The following is a 13,043-nucleotide window of genomic DNA, read 5'->3' as shown; positions in this document are numbered from 1 at the left end:
ATCTTATACTGGTCTCCTTTTTCTTTCTTTCCTTATTTTTCTCCTTCTTTTAGTTGGCATTGCCTTCTTTTGTGCTCCTGCCGCGAAACAGGGTAGTTTGAACCACTCAGCTGAAGAGGCGCTCCAGAGGAATGTCGCAATGGGCATTTCAGCGTCTGGATGTGCCGCTAAAGAACAAAACGGGCAACGATGGTTCCTTTGGCCTTGCGGACGTCCGCAGTTCAACAGTTCGCAAACACGCTGACCGCAACCAAGCTTCTCTGTGTTATTCGGACTTTGGTTTCATACCGGCCATTTGTGTTCACTGTGTTTTTGCCAAGTCCCGCTGCAACGGCGCGTTTACTTGTATCTTCCAAAACGCAGGTATTTCGTCCATCTCGGGCGCGCCGTGAGACTTTCTGCGCCCCTATTTCAGTCTCCGAGCACAACAAGCCGCAAAGGAAATTCGATTTGTGAGCGAAATGGCGCGGCGTAGGAAGCCCGCGCGCTGTATTCAGGTATTCGCTCGCATAATATCGTTGGCGGCAGCCTGCGTTCGTATACAGACAGGCTATAGGCACGTGCGCGCTCTGCGCGGTAACAGGAATTGTTGCGGTCCTCCAGAAACGTAGATGGAGCTCCGCCCGGCGTGCACCCCGAAATGAGAAACGTTCGGAAATCTCCAATGAAAGTGAAAGAAGCGGATATACACATATGCGACTACGTGGCTCTAGAGATAATAGGCATACTGGTGCCCTGAATGCCGTCATCGATATGGTCGCGTTTCAATATCGGGGAAGGATCGTGGCGCACTAGTATATTGCCCGGGTAGCCTTTGTCTCATACCTTTCCGCCTTAGAGAAAAAAAAAGGAAAAGCGAGAGCTATTTGCTGTGAGGCATCGGTCAGGCGCCCACCACGAAATTTCGGCTCTCGTATCGGGTGAATGGCACCAAACACCCGACGTAGCCGAAGATCGAAATGTCCTTTACGCATATTTTGTGGTCTTTGTCGTTGTCTTTGTATTTCTCGTTGTCGTTGTCATCGTCGTTGTCTTCGTTGTGGTTGTGGTAGTTGTCGTGATTGTTATTGCCGCTGTCGTTTTCATTTTTATTGTCGTCGCCGTCACCTCGTTGCCGTTACCGTTTTCGTTGTCGTTATCATTATCCTACTTGGTGTCGTCTAAAGCAGTGACGTTGGTGGAGGGAATCATGCTCGGGGAACTCTTATAGGTATCAGCACGTTAAAAATGGGCAAGAAATTTTCATCTCAACATATTAAGCATTTGCCGAGAGATCTGTTCGATTCATAAGCAACGGTGTTTACCAGTAGAATGAATTTATGGGGTTGTATATGTAAACCAAAAACAATTCGGCGGCTGATATCCTTGTTGCACTGAAATTTCACATAAGCGACAAATGTTCGCGCATACGATTGTTCATTTTAACGGATTGTGACACTTTCAGGAAGACATTTGTAGCAAAGTGATAATAAATACTGCAATGGTAATGATAGCGATAACGATTATTTTTAATTTTCACTTGTACTTCCCTAGAGACCATTCTGAATTACAACCGATAACAACTGAAAGCTTAAAATTGTCCATCTTCTAATCTTAATTAACACCTCACACCAATCGGAACGAGTAAGGCGTTATCAGTTTGGCTGAAATCACGCGAGAATAACGTACAATACATTTCGGTGATTGAACTCGCTCGTTAGCCTCTGGCACGCGTCAATTCTACCCAGGTGGTCTAAGGATGTTTGGGTCCAAGGCCGTGATGGGGCCGTGGTGGGTGCTATAAAGGGCCCTAGTGGGCGCTATAAAACGGGTTACAAGTGCTATTTAGCAGAATAATAAACTTTTAATTATTCTGGTTAGGTGCTTGGTTGTAAAGAGGAAATTGTAGAGGATCATGAGTCCCTCCGGTATTGATTATTAAATTTTCGAAATTGTAATTTCATGCAGCGCTACAGCTCTCAAACCTCAGCTCTCCAGATGCGCGCAACGGGTCCCGTGCGGAAGCTGAGCTCCGTAAAGCCAAGCCCATGGGCTCATGCCACTCAGATCTGTACACATCACACGCACGCAACAAAAACTAGAATTAAACAGAATTAACAAATTATGGTTAATTATTACCCTAAATACATTTCAAACCTGCTTAATAGCACACGCCACAGCCCGTCATCACTTCGCGCAAGAAAAACAATTTTACCTCCGATAGCCTATTTAATAAAATTAGTCTTTCCCGAAACAACCTGTATATTAATCCTTAGCCTTCAGCTACGGCATGCCTCATATTCTAGGTGTACCTTCGGCGTATAATGACACCCCTACTCCTTCTCTCCGCCCCCCCCCCCCCCCGTTCCATCCGAAAAAAAAAAGAAGTTCTAGAACTACTAACCTGGAACATGGATGGAGCATCTATAGTTTTGTCGACCCAGCGGCGCACGTGCATTCGCGGGCTGTTTGATACTTCACGTCGCATTTGTGTTAACGAGAGAGAAAGAGATCGACTTCCCCCGAAATACCCTATTCCAGCGTTTTAGCTGAATAGGCCGAGAAGGACGGATTGAAAATGGCGCCTGATCTGGTGCCCCCGGCATGTTCCGCATGTGCGCTAAGTAATCGCCGCTGAGCCGTAACACTGAGTAAGACAAACTCCCGGAAAAATTAAAGCCATATCACTCAACCTGAAAGCTGTCGTTAGTGCAAAGAAGTGATCGGCCATAATGAGCTGTGGCGCCGGTATCCTCTCACTGCTATCGCCAATCACGCTCTTCGCCTCCTGTCTCACTCCTCTCGTGATGAATTGAACGGAGATTTGTCCAATACAATTCAAATTCCCGCCTTCGCAGTGCTCGCGTGCCCCCTGCCTGGAGCAGCGCGAGCGGGATCTCTCACATGCCGGCGCCTTACTGGCGGCCACTTTTTTAGTGGCCGCCAGTAACCGACTGGCGGCCGGCGCCTTTAGTGACCGACAGGCGGCCACTTTTTGGCGGCCACTTTTTTCGGCTACTATCATAAAAAGCAACCTAACGGGCGTTGCTAACTAATACTATCATAAAAAGCAACCTAACTGGCGTTGCTAACTAAATGGACGCGGGGGATGCCGGTTATATACACAAATGCATCTGCAGTTTTCTTCGCGCTAAACAACGGGTAGATGTATGACAAGCGCCAGCGGCTCAGGAGCTTCTAACGGTTCTGACGATATAAACCACTTGTTTTTCGGAGCGTCTGTTTAGGTCCGTTACGCCCTGACGCCGTGGGGCTCTGCTTGGGTCCCTTGTCCCTGGCCTGATTCCTTCAGTGGCTGGACATTGTGACAGCGAATGAGCTACTACGAAAAGGCGGGCCCCTAAAGTGGTCTGCACTTAATACTTCTACTGCTGTCTCTTAGAGCACTGTCCAGCATGCCTGCGTGGTAACACGTCACGCGGCACCACATCACGCATAACGAGTCTTTGTCGCCACCCGTCTTGCTCACCAGCGTTCATGTACGTCAAGACGCTGCTGGCAATCGATTCCCAGAAACCTCTACCTGAACAAACGCCACGAAAAAATTTCGTTTAAGCTAGTTTTTTTTTTCATAAAACCCATTGAACTTCAAGAGAAAATGGTTCATTTTGATGAAATTTGACAACGCACGTGTCGAATTTCTGCGGTGAATGTCCGGGCTCCAATGGCTTTTTTTATAATGTGCCTATCTTCCCTAATACCTGATATAATAGTGACAGGCTGCTTCTTATCCTGAAGTCCTGGTTAGCCGGCATAGACCAGACCAGCTTTAAAAAGACAACATCAGAGAGAGAGAGAGAGAGAGAGAGAGAAATAATTATTTATTGGAGAGTTTAGCTCCAACGCAAACAGGAGCTGGCTATTCCAGGCATTGGAGTATACAAAAGGTACAACACATGCCCTTAGGAACCACAAGGTTAGATTAAGTACATTGAGACAGCATCGGCTGAAAGATCGCATGCGCACTCAGTAACCACTCAGCAACAGTAACACACACACACACACACACACACACACACACACACACACATATATATATATATATAGGCGTGGGTTCGGTCCCCACTCTGGGCGCGTGTTTTTCTTTCTTTCTTTCTCACGTAATTAATTAAAAAAAATTAATAATAATGTAACGTCACTAACGGTAAAAAAAAATTGTCTAACCTTCCCCTATGTCTTCTTTGGCGTTGTAGACTGCCGGCATTTCTTTCTGTATATATATATATATATATATATATATATATATATATATATATATATATATATATATATATATATATATATATAAATGTATATATATAAATATATATATATATATATATATATATATATATATATATATATATATATATATATAGTAAGGAAATGAGGGGCGCGTTGAGGAAATACAGAAAGATAGGTCGGCAGTCTACAATGCCAAAGGAGGCTTAGGGGTGTGGTTAGTATCTTTTCTTTTTCACAACAGTTAATTAAGGAAACATTTTTTTTTTTAAATATACAGAAGAAAGAAAGAAAGAAAAACACGCGCCCAGAGTGGGGACCGAACCCACGCCTTTCGATTACATGTCGAATGCCTTACCAATTCGGCTATCTGGGCGACTGTGTTCTTCACTTTCTGGGCTAATTATATTTACTAGAAGTGTATCTGACTCTTGAGGGTGGTAGCCAGCGCCACTCTGACTACACGGGGAGAAGGGGACCTTCTTTTCAACCCCCGGGGCGTGACTTGAACGTCTACAGCCTGTCATGAGCGGGTTACTGGCGGGAAGCCCTCTTATGCTACCTAGGCATCAAGGCTGCCAGAACCGAGACCCTCGCTAGGCTTTCGCAGAATAATATAGTAAGGAAATGAGGGGCGCGATGAGGAAATACAGAAAGATAGGTCGGCAGTCTGCAATGCCAAAGGAGGCTTAGGGGTGTGGTTAGTATCTTTTCTTTTTCACAACAGTTAATTAAGGAAACATTTTTTTTAAATATACAGAAGAAAGAAAGAAAGAAAAACACGCGCCCAGAGTGGGGACCGAACCCACGCCTTTCGATTACATGTCGAATGCCTTACCAATTCGGCTATCTGGGCGACTGTGTTCTTCACTTTCTGGGCTAATTATATTTACTAGAAGTGTATCTGACTCTTGAGGGTGGTAGCCAGCGCCACTCTGACTACACGGGGAGAAGGGGACCTTCTTTTCAACCCCCGGGGCGTGACTTGAACGTCTACAGCCTGTCATGAGCGGGTTACTGGCGGGAAGCCCTCTTATGCTACCTAGGCATCAAGGCTGCCAGAACCGAGACCCTCGCTAGGCTTTCGCAGAATAATATAGTAAGGAAATGAGGGGCGCGTTGAGGAAATACAGAAAGATAGGTCGGCAGTCTACAATGCCAAAGGAGGCTTAGGGGTGTGGTTAGTATCTTTTCTTTTTCACAACAGTTAATTAAGGAAACATTTTTTTTTAAATATACAGAAGAAAGAAAGAAAGAAAAACACGCGCCCAGAGTGGGGACTGAACCCACGCCTTTCGATTACATGTCGAATGCCTTACCAATTCGCCTATCTGGGCGACTGTGTTCTTCACTTTCTGGGCTAATTATATTTACTAGAAGTGTATCTGACTCTTGAGGGTGGTAGCCAGCGCCACTCTGACTACACGGGGAGAAGGGGTGGGTTCGGTCCCCACTCTGGGCGCGTGTTTTTCTTTCTTTCTTTCTTCTGTATATTTAAAAAAAATGTTTCCTTAATTAACTGTTGTGAAAAAGAAAAGATACTAACCACACCCCTAAGCCTCCTTTGGCATTGTAGACTGCCGACCTATCTTTCTGTATTTCCTCAACGCGCCCCTCATTTCCTTACTATATTATTCTGCGAAAGCCTAGCGAGGGTCTCGGTTCTGGCAGCCTTGATGCCTAGGTAGCATAAGAGGGCTGCCCGCCAGTAACCCGCTCATGACAGGCTGTAGACGTTCAAGTCACGCCCCGGGGGTTGAAAAGAAGGTCCCCTTCTCCCCGTGTAGTCAGAGTGGCGCTGGCTACCACCCTCAAGAGTCAGATACACTTCTAGTAAATATAATTAGCCCAGAAAGTGAAGAACACAGTCGCCCAGATAGCCGAATTGGTAAGGCATTCGACATGTAATCGAAAGGCGTGGGTTCGGTCCCCACTCTGGGCGCGTGTTTTTCTTTCTTTCTTTCTTCTGTATATTTAAAAAAAATGCTTCCTTAATTAACTGTTGTGAAAAAGAAAAGATACTAACCACACCCCTAAGCCTCCTTTGGCATTGTAGACTGCCGACCTATCTTTCTGTATTTCCTCAACGCGCCCCTCATTTCCTTACTATATTATTCTGCGAAAGCCTAGCGAGGGTCTCGGTTCTGGCAGCCTTGATGCCTAGGTAGCATAAGAGGGCTTCCCGCCAGTAACCCGCTATTGACAGGCTGTAGACGTTCAAGTCACGCCCCGGGGATTGAAAAGAAGGTCCCCTTCTCCCCGTGTAGTCAAAGTGGCGCTGGCTACCACCCTCAAGAGTCAGATACACTTCTAGTAAATATAATTAGCCCAAAAAGTGAAGAACACAGTCGCCCAGATAGCCGAATTGGTAAGGCATTCGACATGTAATCGAAAGGCGTGGGTTCGGTCCCCACTCTGGGCGCGTGTTTTTCTTTCTTTCTTTCTTCTGTATATTTAAAAAAAATGTTTCCTTAATTAACTGTTGTGAAAAAGAAAAGATACTAACCACACCCCTAAGCCTCCTTTGGCATTGTAGACTGCCGACCTATCTTTCTGTATTTCCTCAACGCGCCCCTCATTTCCTTACTATATTATTCTGCGAAAGCCTAGCGAGGGTCTCGGTTCTGGCAGCCTTGATGCCTAGGTAGCATAAGAGGGCTTCCCGCCAGTAACCCGCTCATGACAGGCTGTAGACGTTCAAGTCACGCCCCGGGGGTTGAAAAGAAGGTCCCCTTCTCCCCGTGTAGTCAGAGTGGCGCTGGCTACCACCCTCAAGAGTCAGATACACTTCTAGTAAATATAATTAGCCCAGAAAGTGAAGAACACAGTCGCCCAGATAGCCGAATTGGTAAGGCATTCGACATGTAATCGAAAGGCGTGGGTTCGGTCCCCACTCTGGGCGCGTGTTTTTCTTTCTTTCTTTCTTCTGTATATTTAAAAAAAATGTTTCCTTAATTAACTGTTGTGAAAAAGAAAAGATACTAACCACACCCCTAAGCCTCCTTTGGCATTGTAGACTGCCGACCTATCTTTCTGTATTTCCTCAACGCGCCCCTCATTTCCTTACTATATTATTCTGCGAAAGCCTAGCGAGGGTCTCGGTTCTGGCAGCCTTGATGCCTAGGTAGCATAAGAGGGCTTCCCGCCAGTAACCCGCTCATGACAGGCTGTAAACGTTCAAGTCACGCCCCGGGGTTTGAAAAGAAGGTCCCCTTCTCCCCGTGTAGTCAGAGTGGCGCTGGCTACCACCCTCAAGAGTCAGATACACTTCTAGTAAATATAATTAGCCCAGAAAGTGAAGAACACAGTCGCCCAGATAGCCGAATTGGTAAGGCATTCGATACGTAATCGAAAGGCGTGGGTTCGGTCCCCACTCTGGGCGCGTGTTTTTCTTTCTTTCTTTCTTCTGTATATTTAAAAAAAAATGTTTCCTTAATTAACTGTTGTGAAAAAGAAAAGATACTAACCACACCCCTAAGCCTCCTTTGGCATTGTAGACTGCCGACCTATCTTTCTATATATATATATATATAGTCTGAAAAAAAAACAGAAAGATAAAAACTCACACAGAGCGCGAAAAAATAAGGTTAGTAGACAGAGAGACACACGAGAAAGACGTAGAAAATATGAATAAGTTTACTGTCCTCTTCCTGAACCGTCAGTAAACTTATTTTTATTTTCTCCGTCTTTCTCGTGTGTTTCTGTCTCTAGTAACCTCATATATATATATATATATATATATATATATATATATATATATATATATATATATATATATATATATATATATATACAGTAATACCTCGTTAACTCGAAGTCGTAAAAACCAGGGAAAATTTCGAGATAAACGGATTTTCGAGATAAGCAAAGTTCGGCTAATCGCCAGGAAAAATGAGGGCAACCTAACCTTTTTTTCTAGCGTTAGCGACTTGCACTGCTTTGACGCCATGCTTGCCGCACTCACGCTAAGTTGCCGCTCCTCACAGCCAGCGAAAAATCCGTACCGCTCGGTTTGCGCAGATGAACGGAAATCACACCTCAGGGAAAATCATGTGCACTGCACAAAGCGAACGAGACAAACTACGCCAAGCGTGGGCAGAGGGCCTCCCTCATGGAAGAAAGAATACTTAGGAGAGGCCCCTAGCATCCTAATGCATTGCGAAAAGTGTGGAGGAAGTTACGTCATTTTTCTTGAGCCCATGGACAATGTTGCTTACTTGTTTACAACTGCGGCGGCCAAATTTGGGCAAATAAAACGGACAAATTTTTAAGACGCTTGGTATGCCGCTGCCTCGCTACGCTTGCAAACCAGCGCAGTCGCTACGACAAACGTTTTTAGATTAGGCCAGTTTGAAAACTCCACCGTCGGAGGCAGCCTCAACTCGTATTCCGGCCGCAGCGGCGCTTACGTCGCGTCGAGATCGGCGGAGCGAGCCGCTGCCGCCGCCGGCGACATGCCGGGAAAAGCACCCTCGCTCAACGTTGGCGAGAGCCACAGTTCGTTCTTTGCTCAGTTTGTGTTTCTTCATTATGAAGTGAAGTGAAATTTATCGCTGCTGAGACGTAGCGCGCAAAGACCGCAGTGCTGTACGACCCCAAACAATGCTCCCGTCGTCTGCGTTCGCCACCCCGCGAGCCTGTTGCTATGACGACGACAAACGCTACTTTGCCAGGCTTAAGAGCTGAAAAATCGTGCTTCTATCTCAAAAAAATTCCCCCGCATTTCCCCGAGGGGGAGAATGTGAAAGTGCGAATGCACGGTTGTCGGCCCGCTTGCGGCGCTTGCGCTCGGCCCCCGCAGCCCACCGCCTCGCCGCCTTCTCTTCCATCTCTTCCATCGGGTTTGTAGTATCACGTGTACACCACGCAGTAATCAAGCCGCTATAACGCCGCTGAGTCGCCAACGCACGCCGCTGACGACGTAGTTTGAATGCGTTAAAGATATCAGGCGCGTTACTCACTGACATCAGCGTGGCCTCCGTGGCTTAGTCGGTAGCGCGTCGCGCTGCGGCCGCAAAGTCCTCGGATCGAAACCTGGCGCCGGATGCTGTTTCTTTTTCAAATATAGAGGAGCACTGCGGACGCCAACGCCGCCGGCGGCGGATGGTTTGGGGTCGCTTATAAAGTGCATTCGCACTTAAAACGAAGGTCGTTGTTCGATTGAAACTTTGGGTGAGGGTTAGAATGGGCAAATTGAAGGCGAAATCAACAGCTTAGAACATGATATCGCACCGAGGAATTAGCGACGAAGCTGTTTTCGCTTCGAAGAGGGAGGGCAGGGCGACGCCATGTTAGTCAAATCAAACCGGAGGCAGCAAAGGATGATGGGATAGAGTGCTGGGCTCCGTGGGCTCAAGTCATGGCGGGACTCGGCTTCACAAATGTGACGTCAGGGCCTCTGCTAACCTTTTCTTTCCTCCATGGCCTCCCTGCTCAGCGCATGTGTCACATGACGTGCCACAGGGTTGCTTGACAAAGTTGATATGTCGCTGGGCTGAGACTTCGCGCACTTCGCGTTCGCGGAAAGCATCGACGTATGGCAGGCGCGGCTTAATAAAAAAAAAATCGACAGACTTCAGACGTGGCAGCATCGCGCGAATCTTGTGAAATGGTCCGGCGGCGGCATTTTCGTTCCACTCCCAGTCAAGATTTCGAGTTATCCGCAATCCGACCAAAAAATACTTCGAGATAAAGGGAAAAATATACATGGGACGTATAGGAAAATGTTCGGTGCCGCGGAAGATTTTGACTTAGCCGATTTTTCGAGATATGCGAGTTCGAATTAACGAGGTATTACTCTTTGCTGAATGCTGAAACATAGGCCACAATCGTGCTTTTATCTTGTTCGCAGTTTTTCTTCTCTTGTGTTCTCTACCATCTTCAAAGTTCTTCTACTCCCTATATATATATATATATATATATATATATATATATATATATATATATATATATATATATATATATATATATATATTTATATATGTGCGTGTGTGTGTGTGTTTTTTTACAACAGCGGAATATAGTAAAAAAAAACTATGTACATCTATATACATTTCTTTATGCGATATCCCAAGTTCTGCACACACAAATAAAAGTTTGGGACCGGTTAGTTATGGTGTGCTTTAAAAACCTTGGAAGGCAATAACCCGGCATATGCAAAATGCTGTTTCGCCTGGTATTGGTGAAGCAAAGTTAAACTCGCCGGCATCTTTATAATGGGCTTGCGGTGTCCATTTGAATAAATTGGTCTGCTTAATGGTCAGTCCGAATTGGTCAGTCCGAATTCAACGCACAAAATTATGTGCTTCTGTTTTTTCATTACATTTTGTTGTTTCGTCATGTTTTCCTACGACTCTGATAGCAGCGTGTATTCAAGCCCCTCCACATGACGCCGCTTTTGTGCGACGTCAATACACCCTCGTGTCCAATTATTTGTGGCCGCTCTGGTTGGAAACGGGTTCGTTGAACTAGAAAAACGGAATAAATAATTTGCTTTGCTGCCTCGCTATCGAGTGTTTTTCGTCGAACTCAAAGTTACGTTATACGCCACTAGCGAAGCACCGAATTATAACCGAAGATGCAGCCCGACCTACCCGACAGTCACCGTACGCCGTGTCTTCACACGAGGTCAGATTCTTTGCATTATTCGTTTTTTCCTTCCACACTGCTAATCATGATCAAGGTATTAGGCGCAAAGCAAGCGGCTTGCGTGTCTATTGACTAGTTATGTTTTACACAAACTTGCACCCATTGTAGCTTTACCATGACCCCAAGTAGGTGTTTCCTGACTTTGCACAACAAATTACATGTACTCATATAAGAAATCCTTCTAATCCTAGCCCGTGAGCATTACATTCACATTTTTTTCTCTTTCGAACTCATCTTGCGATGCTGCCGCACATTCGTACCTTTCTAGCCATATCAAAAACCGTTTCTATTGCCCTGTGTTCGCTTACTGTTTTTCTAAAATCCTGGGGAAACAATCCCACTGTTGTAAAGAGCCGTACATTGTCAAACTTTGCTGCAGAAAGTAGTGCCCTCCTTCCCCCCCCCCCCCCCCCCCCCCCCTAACACAAGACAGCGAGCGGCGTTTGCAGGGAGCTGTGCAGTGGCCCATGTGTACTCTCGTTCACTGGGAACAACGAGTCCGGATTGAATTTGTAGTCGGCAGACGGGCTTGGCACATACATTTCAAATTCTGGCGAAGCGAGCGAACCGTATCAATGGGCTTTCCGCTTGGAAAATGGGTGTACCGGTTCTGGCATCGTGGCAAGAGGCCAGCCCCACTATTTGTAGGAAAAATACACTGCTCGTAAGCTAGACAAAGTGAAATGTTTGCCTCGTGCGAGTATAGCAGTGAATAATTTAGTGTATGCGGAAAACGGTCTCGGAACGGGAAACACAAATGGTGCTTCGAGGACGTTGTAATAAATTCAAGGCATCGCAAAGCGCGTCAGCTTTCTCGGTGTCTGGTGGGAGCTGAATAACGCGCAAGGCGTATTCTCGCCTAAAACACCACACGCACTGGCAGAACTGGTCTGGTAGCACGGTTGGAAAGAGAAATATTTGTGCGCCAATCCAGGAAACAATGACCGCAAATCCACTTGCAACGTGTATTGCGAATGATTCTACGGACTCTAAAAGCGCCCTCCATTCTTCCGGGCAGCTCTGACGTCCATTATAAAGTGTGAAAGCCGTACGCCGTAGAAAGTGTAATGGGCACCTCGGTCACTGCGAAGAAATGACACCACCTTCCCGCGAGGGAACCCTGAGTTGATGCAAAGTATCTCGGAGGTTCCGAAACGTTCACGAGATTGGGTATCCAAATAAGGGAAAATGACGGAACTCCGGACGGCGCAGTGTGACTCAACCGAAGCAGCAACTGCGGGAGCGGCGAGCGGACCGGGTTTATTATATAGAGCGGATGGAGTGGAGAGGAGGAGATGAGAGAGGAGACGCGCATGCACGCTTATCGCGCAGCTGCGCTGATGAGTAGCGCCGAGCGCTATCGCATAGCCGGCGTGGAGACGGGGAGAGGAGGAGCAGCGCGCGCGCTATCGCACAGCTGGCATGGAGAGAGGGAGAGGAGGAGATGCACGCGCGCTATCGCACAGCTGGTGAGGAGAGGGGGAGAGGTGCGGACGGACGACGGACGACATAGCCGAGAGCAAGAGATGCTTTGCATCTAATATCGAGCAGATATGTATTAATAGCGGAGCTGTTGTTGCTGGCCGTAATGCGTGAGTTGTGCGGCATCATAAAAAACCCTGGGTTGTAGCTACTGCCACCGTTTATTGCGCATTTTAGCACGCGCTTTACGAGAAGTGTCCGGCGCCGTTCATACTTGGGTGTGACGCTCGCAAAAAATACCAAGAAAACAGTTCATGTGACCCCGCGCCTCAAACAGGAATACAAGACAGCTGACGCCACAGGCGCTTAGTTCGCGACGCCGGATGCCACCGCTTCTAGCGGTTCAGATTTCGGCCATACGTACCAGTATGGGAGAAATGGGAAAGCCTGCGGATAAAAGGATGGGCCCGCCAGTCATGCATGAGGAAGACGACTATATAGATGGATATGACGATGACTATTACTTCCAAAGTGAAAAGCTACGACGGAACATATAAATAAACAACTTCAAACCTAATGGAATGCGTGGTGGTGTCCTTCAGTGAAGAGAAGTGAAGTTTATTTTCTTTTCCTAGAAAATAGGAGACGGAGGCAAAAAGAGGTTAAGCCTGACTAGGCTTCAGTGCTTACATAGGAAGAAATCCTCCAGCTCCACTATGGTTCAAGCCTTGGCCGAATTAGTGCAATGTTCG

The 13,043-nt window shown here is 46.6% G+C and overlaps 1 protein-coding gene and 1 non-coding gene across 2 annotated transcripts in view; both read left to right on the top strand.

The window, feature by feature from the left end:
• The window catches only part of LOC144170767 (zwei Ig domain protein zig-8-like), a 314,979-nt gene that overhangs the window by 28,936 nt on the left and 273,000 nt on the right, over window positions 1-13,043 (top strand). The gene's annotated exons all lie outside the window — the stretch shown is intronic.
• Trnat-cgu (transfer RNA threonine (anticodon CGU)) lies at window positions 7,532-7,603 on the top strand. Its single transcript has one exon. It is a non-coding gene; the product is annotated as a tRNA-Thr (tRNA).

The sequence above is a fragment of the Haemaphysalis longicornis genome, unplaced genomic scaffold, assembly GCF_048455015.1.
Source record: "Haemaphysalis longicornis isolate Haplotype H1 unplaced genomic scaffold, Haemaphysalis longicornis Haplotype H1 scaffold_2, whole genome shotgun sequence".
NCBI classification, from domain to species: Eukaryota; Metazoa; Arthropoda; class Arachnida; order Ixodida; family Ixodidae; genus Haemaphysalis; species Haemaphysalis longicornis.
The sequence above is the reverse complement of the archived record's forward strand: the minus strand, read 5'-3'. Positions and strand labels throughout refer to the sequence as shown.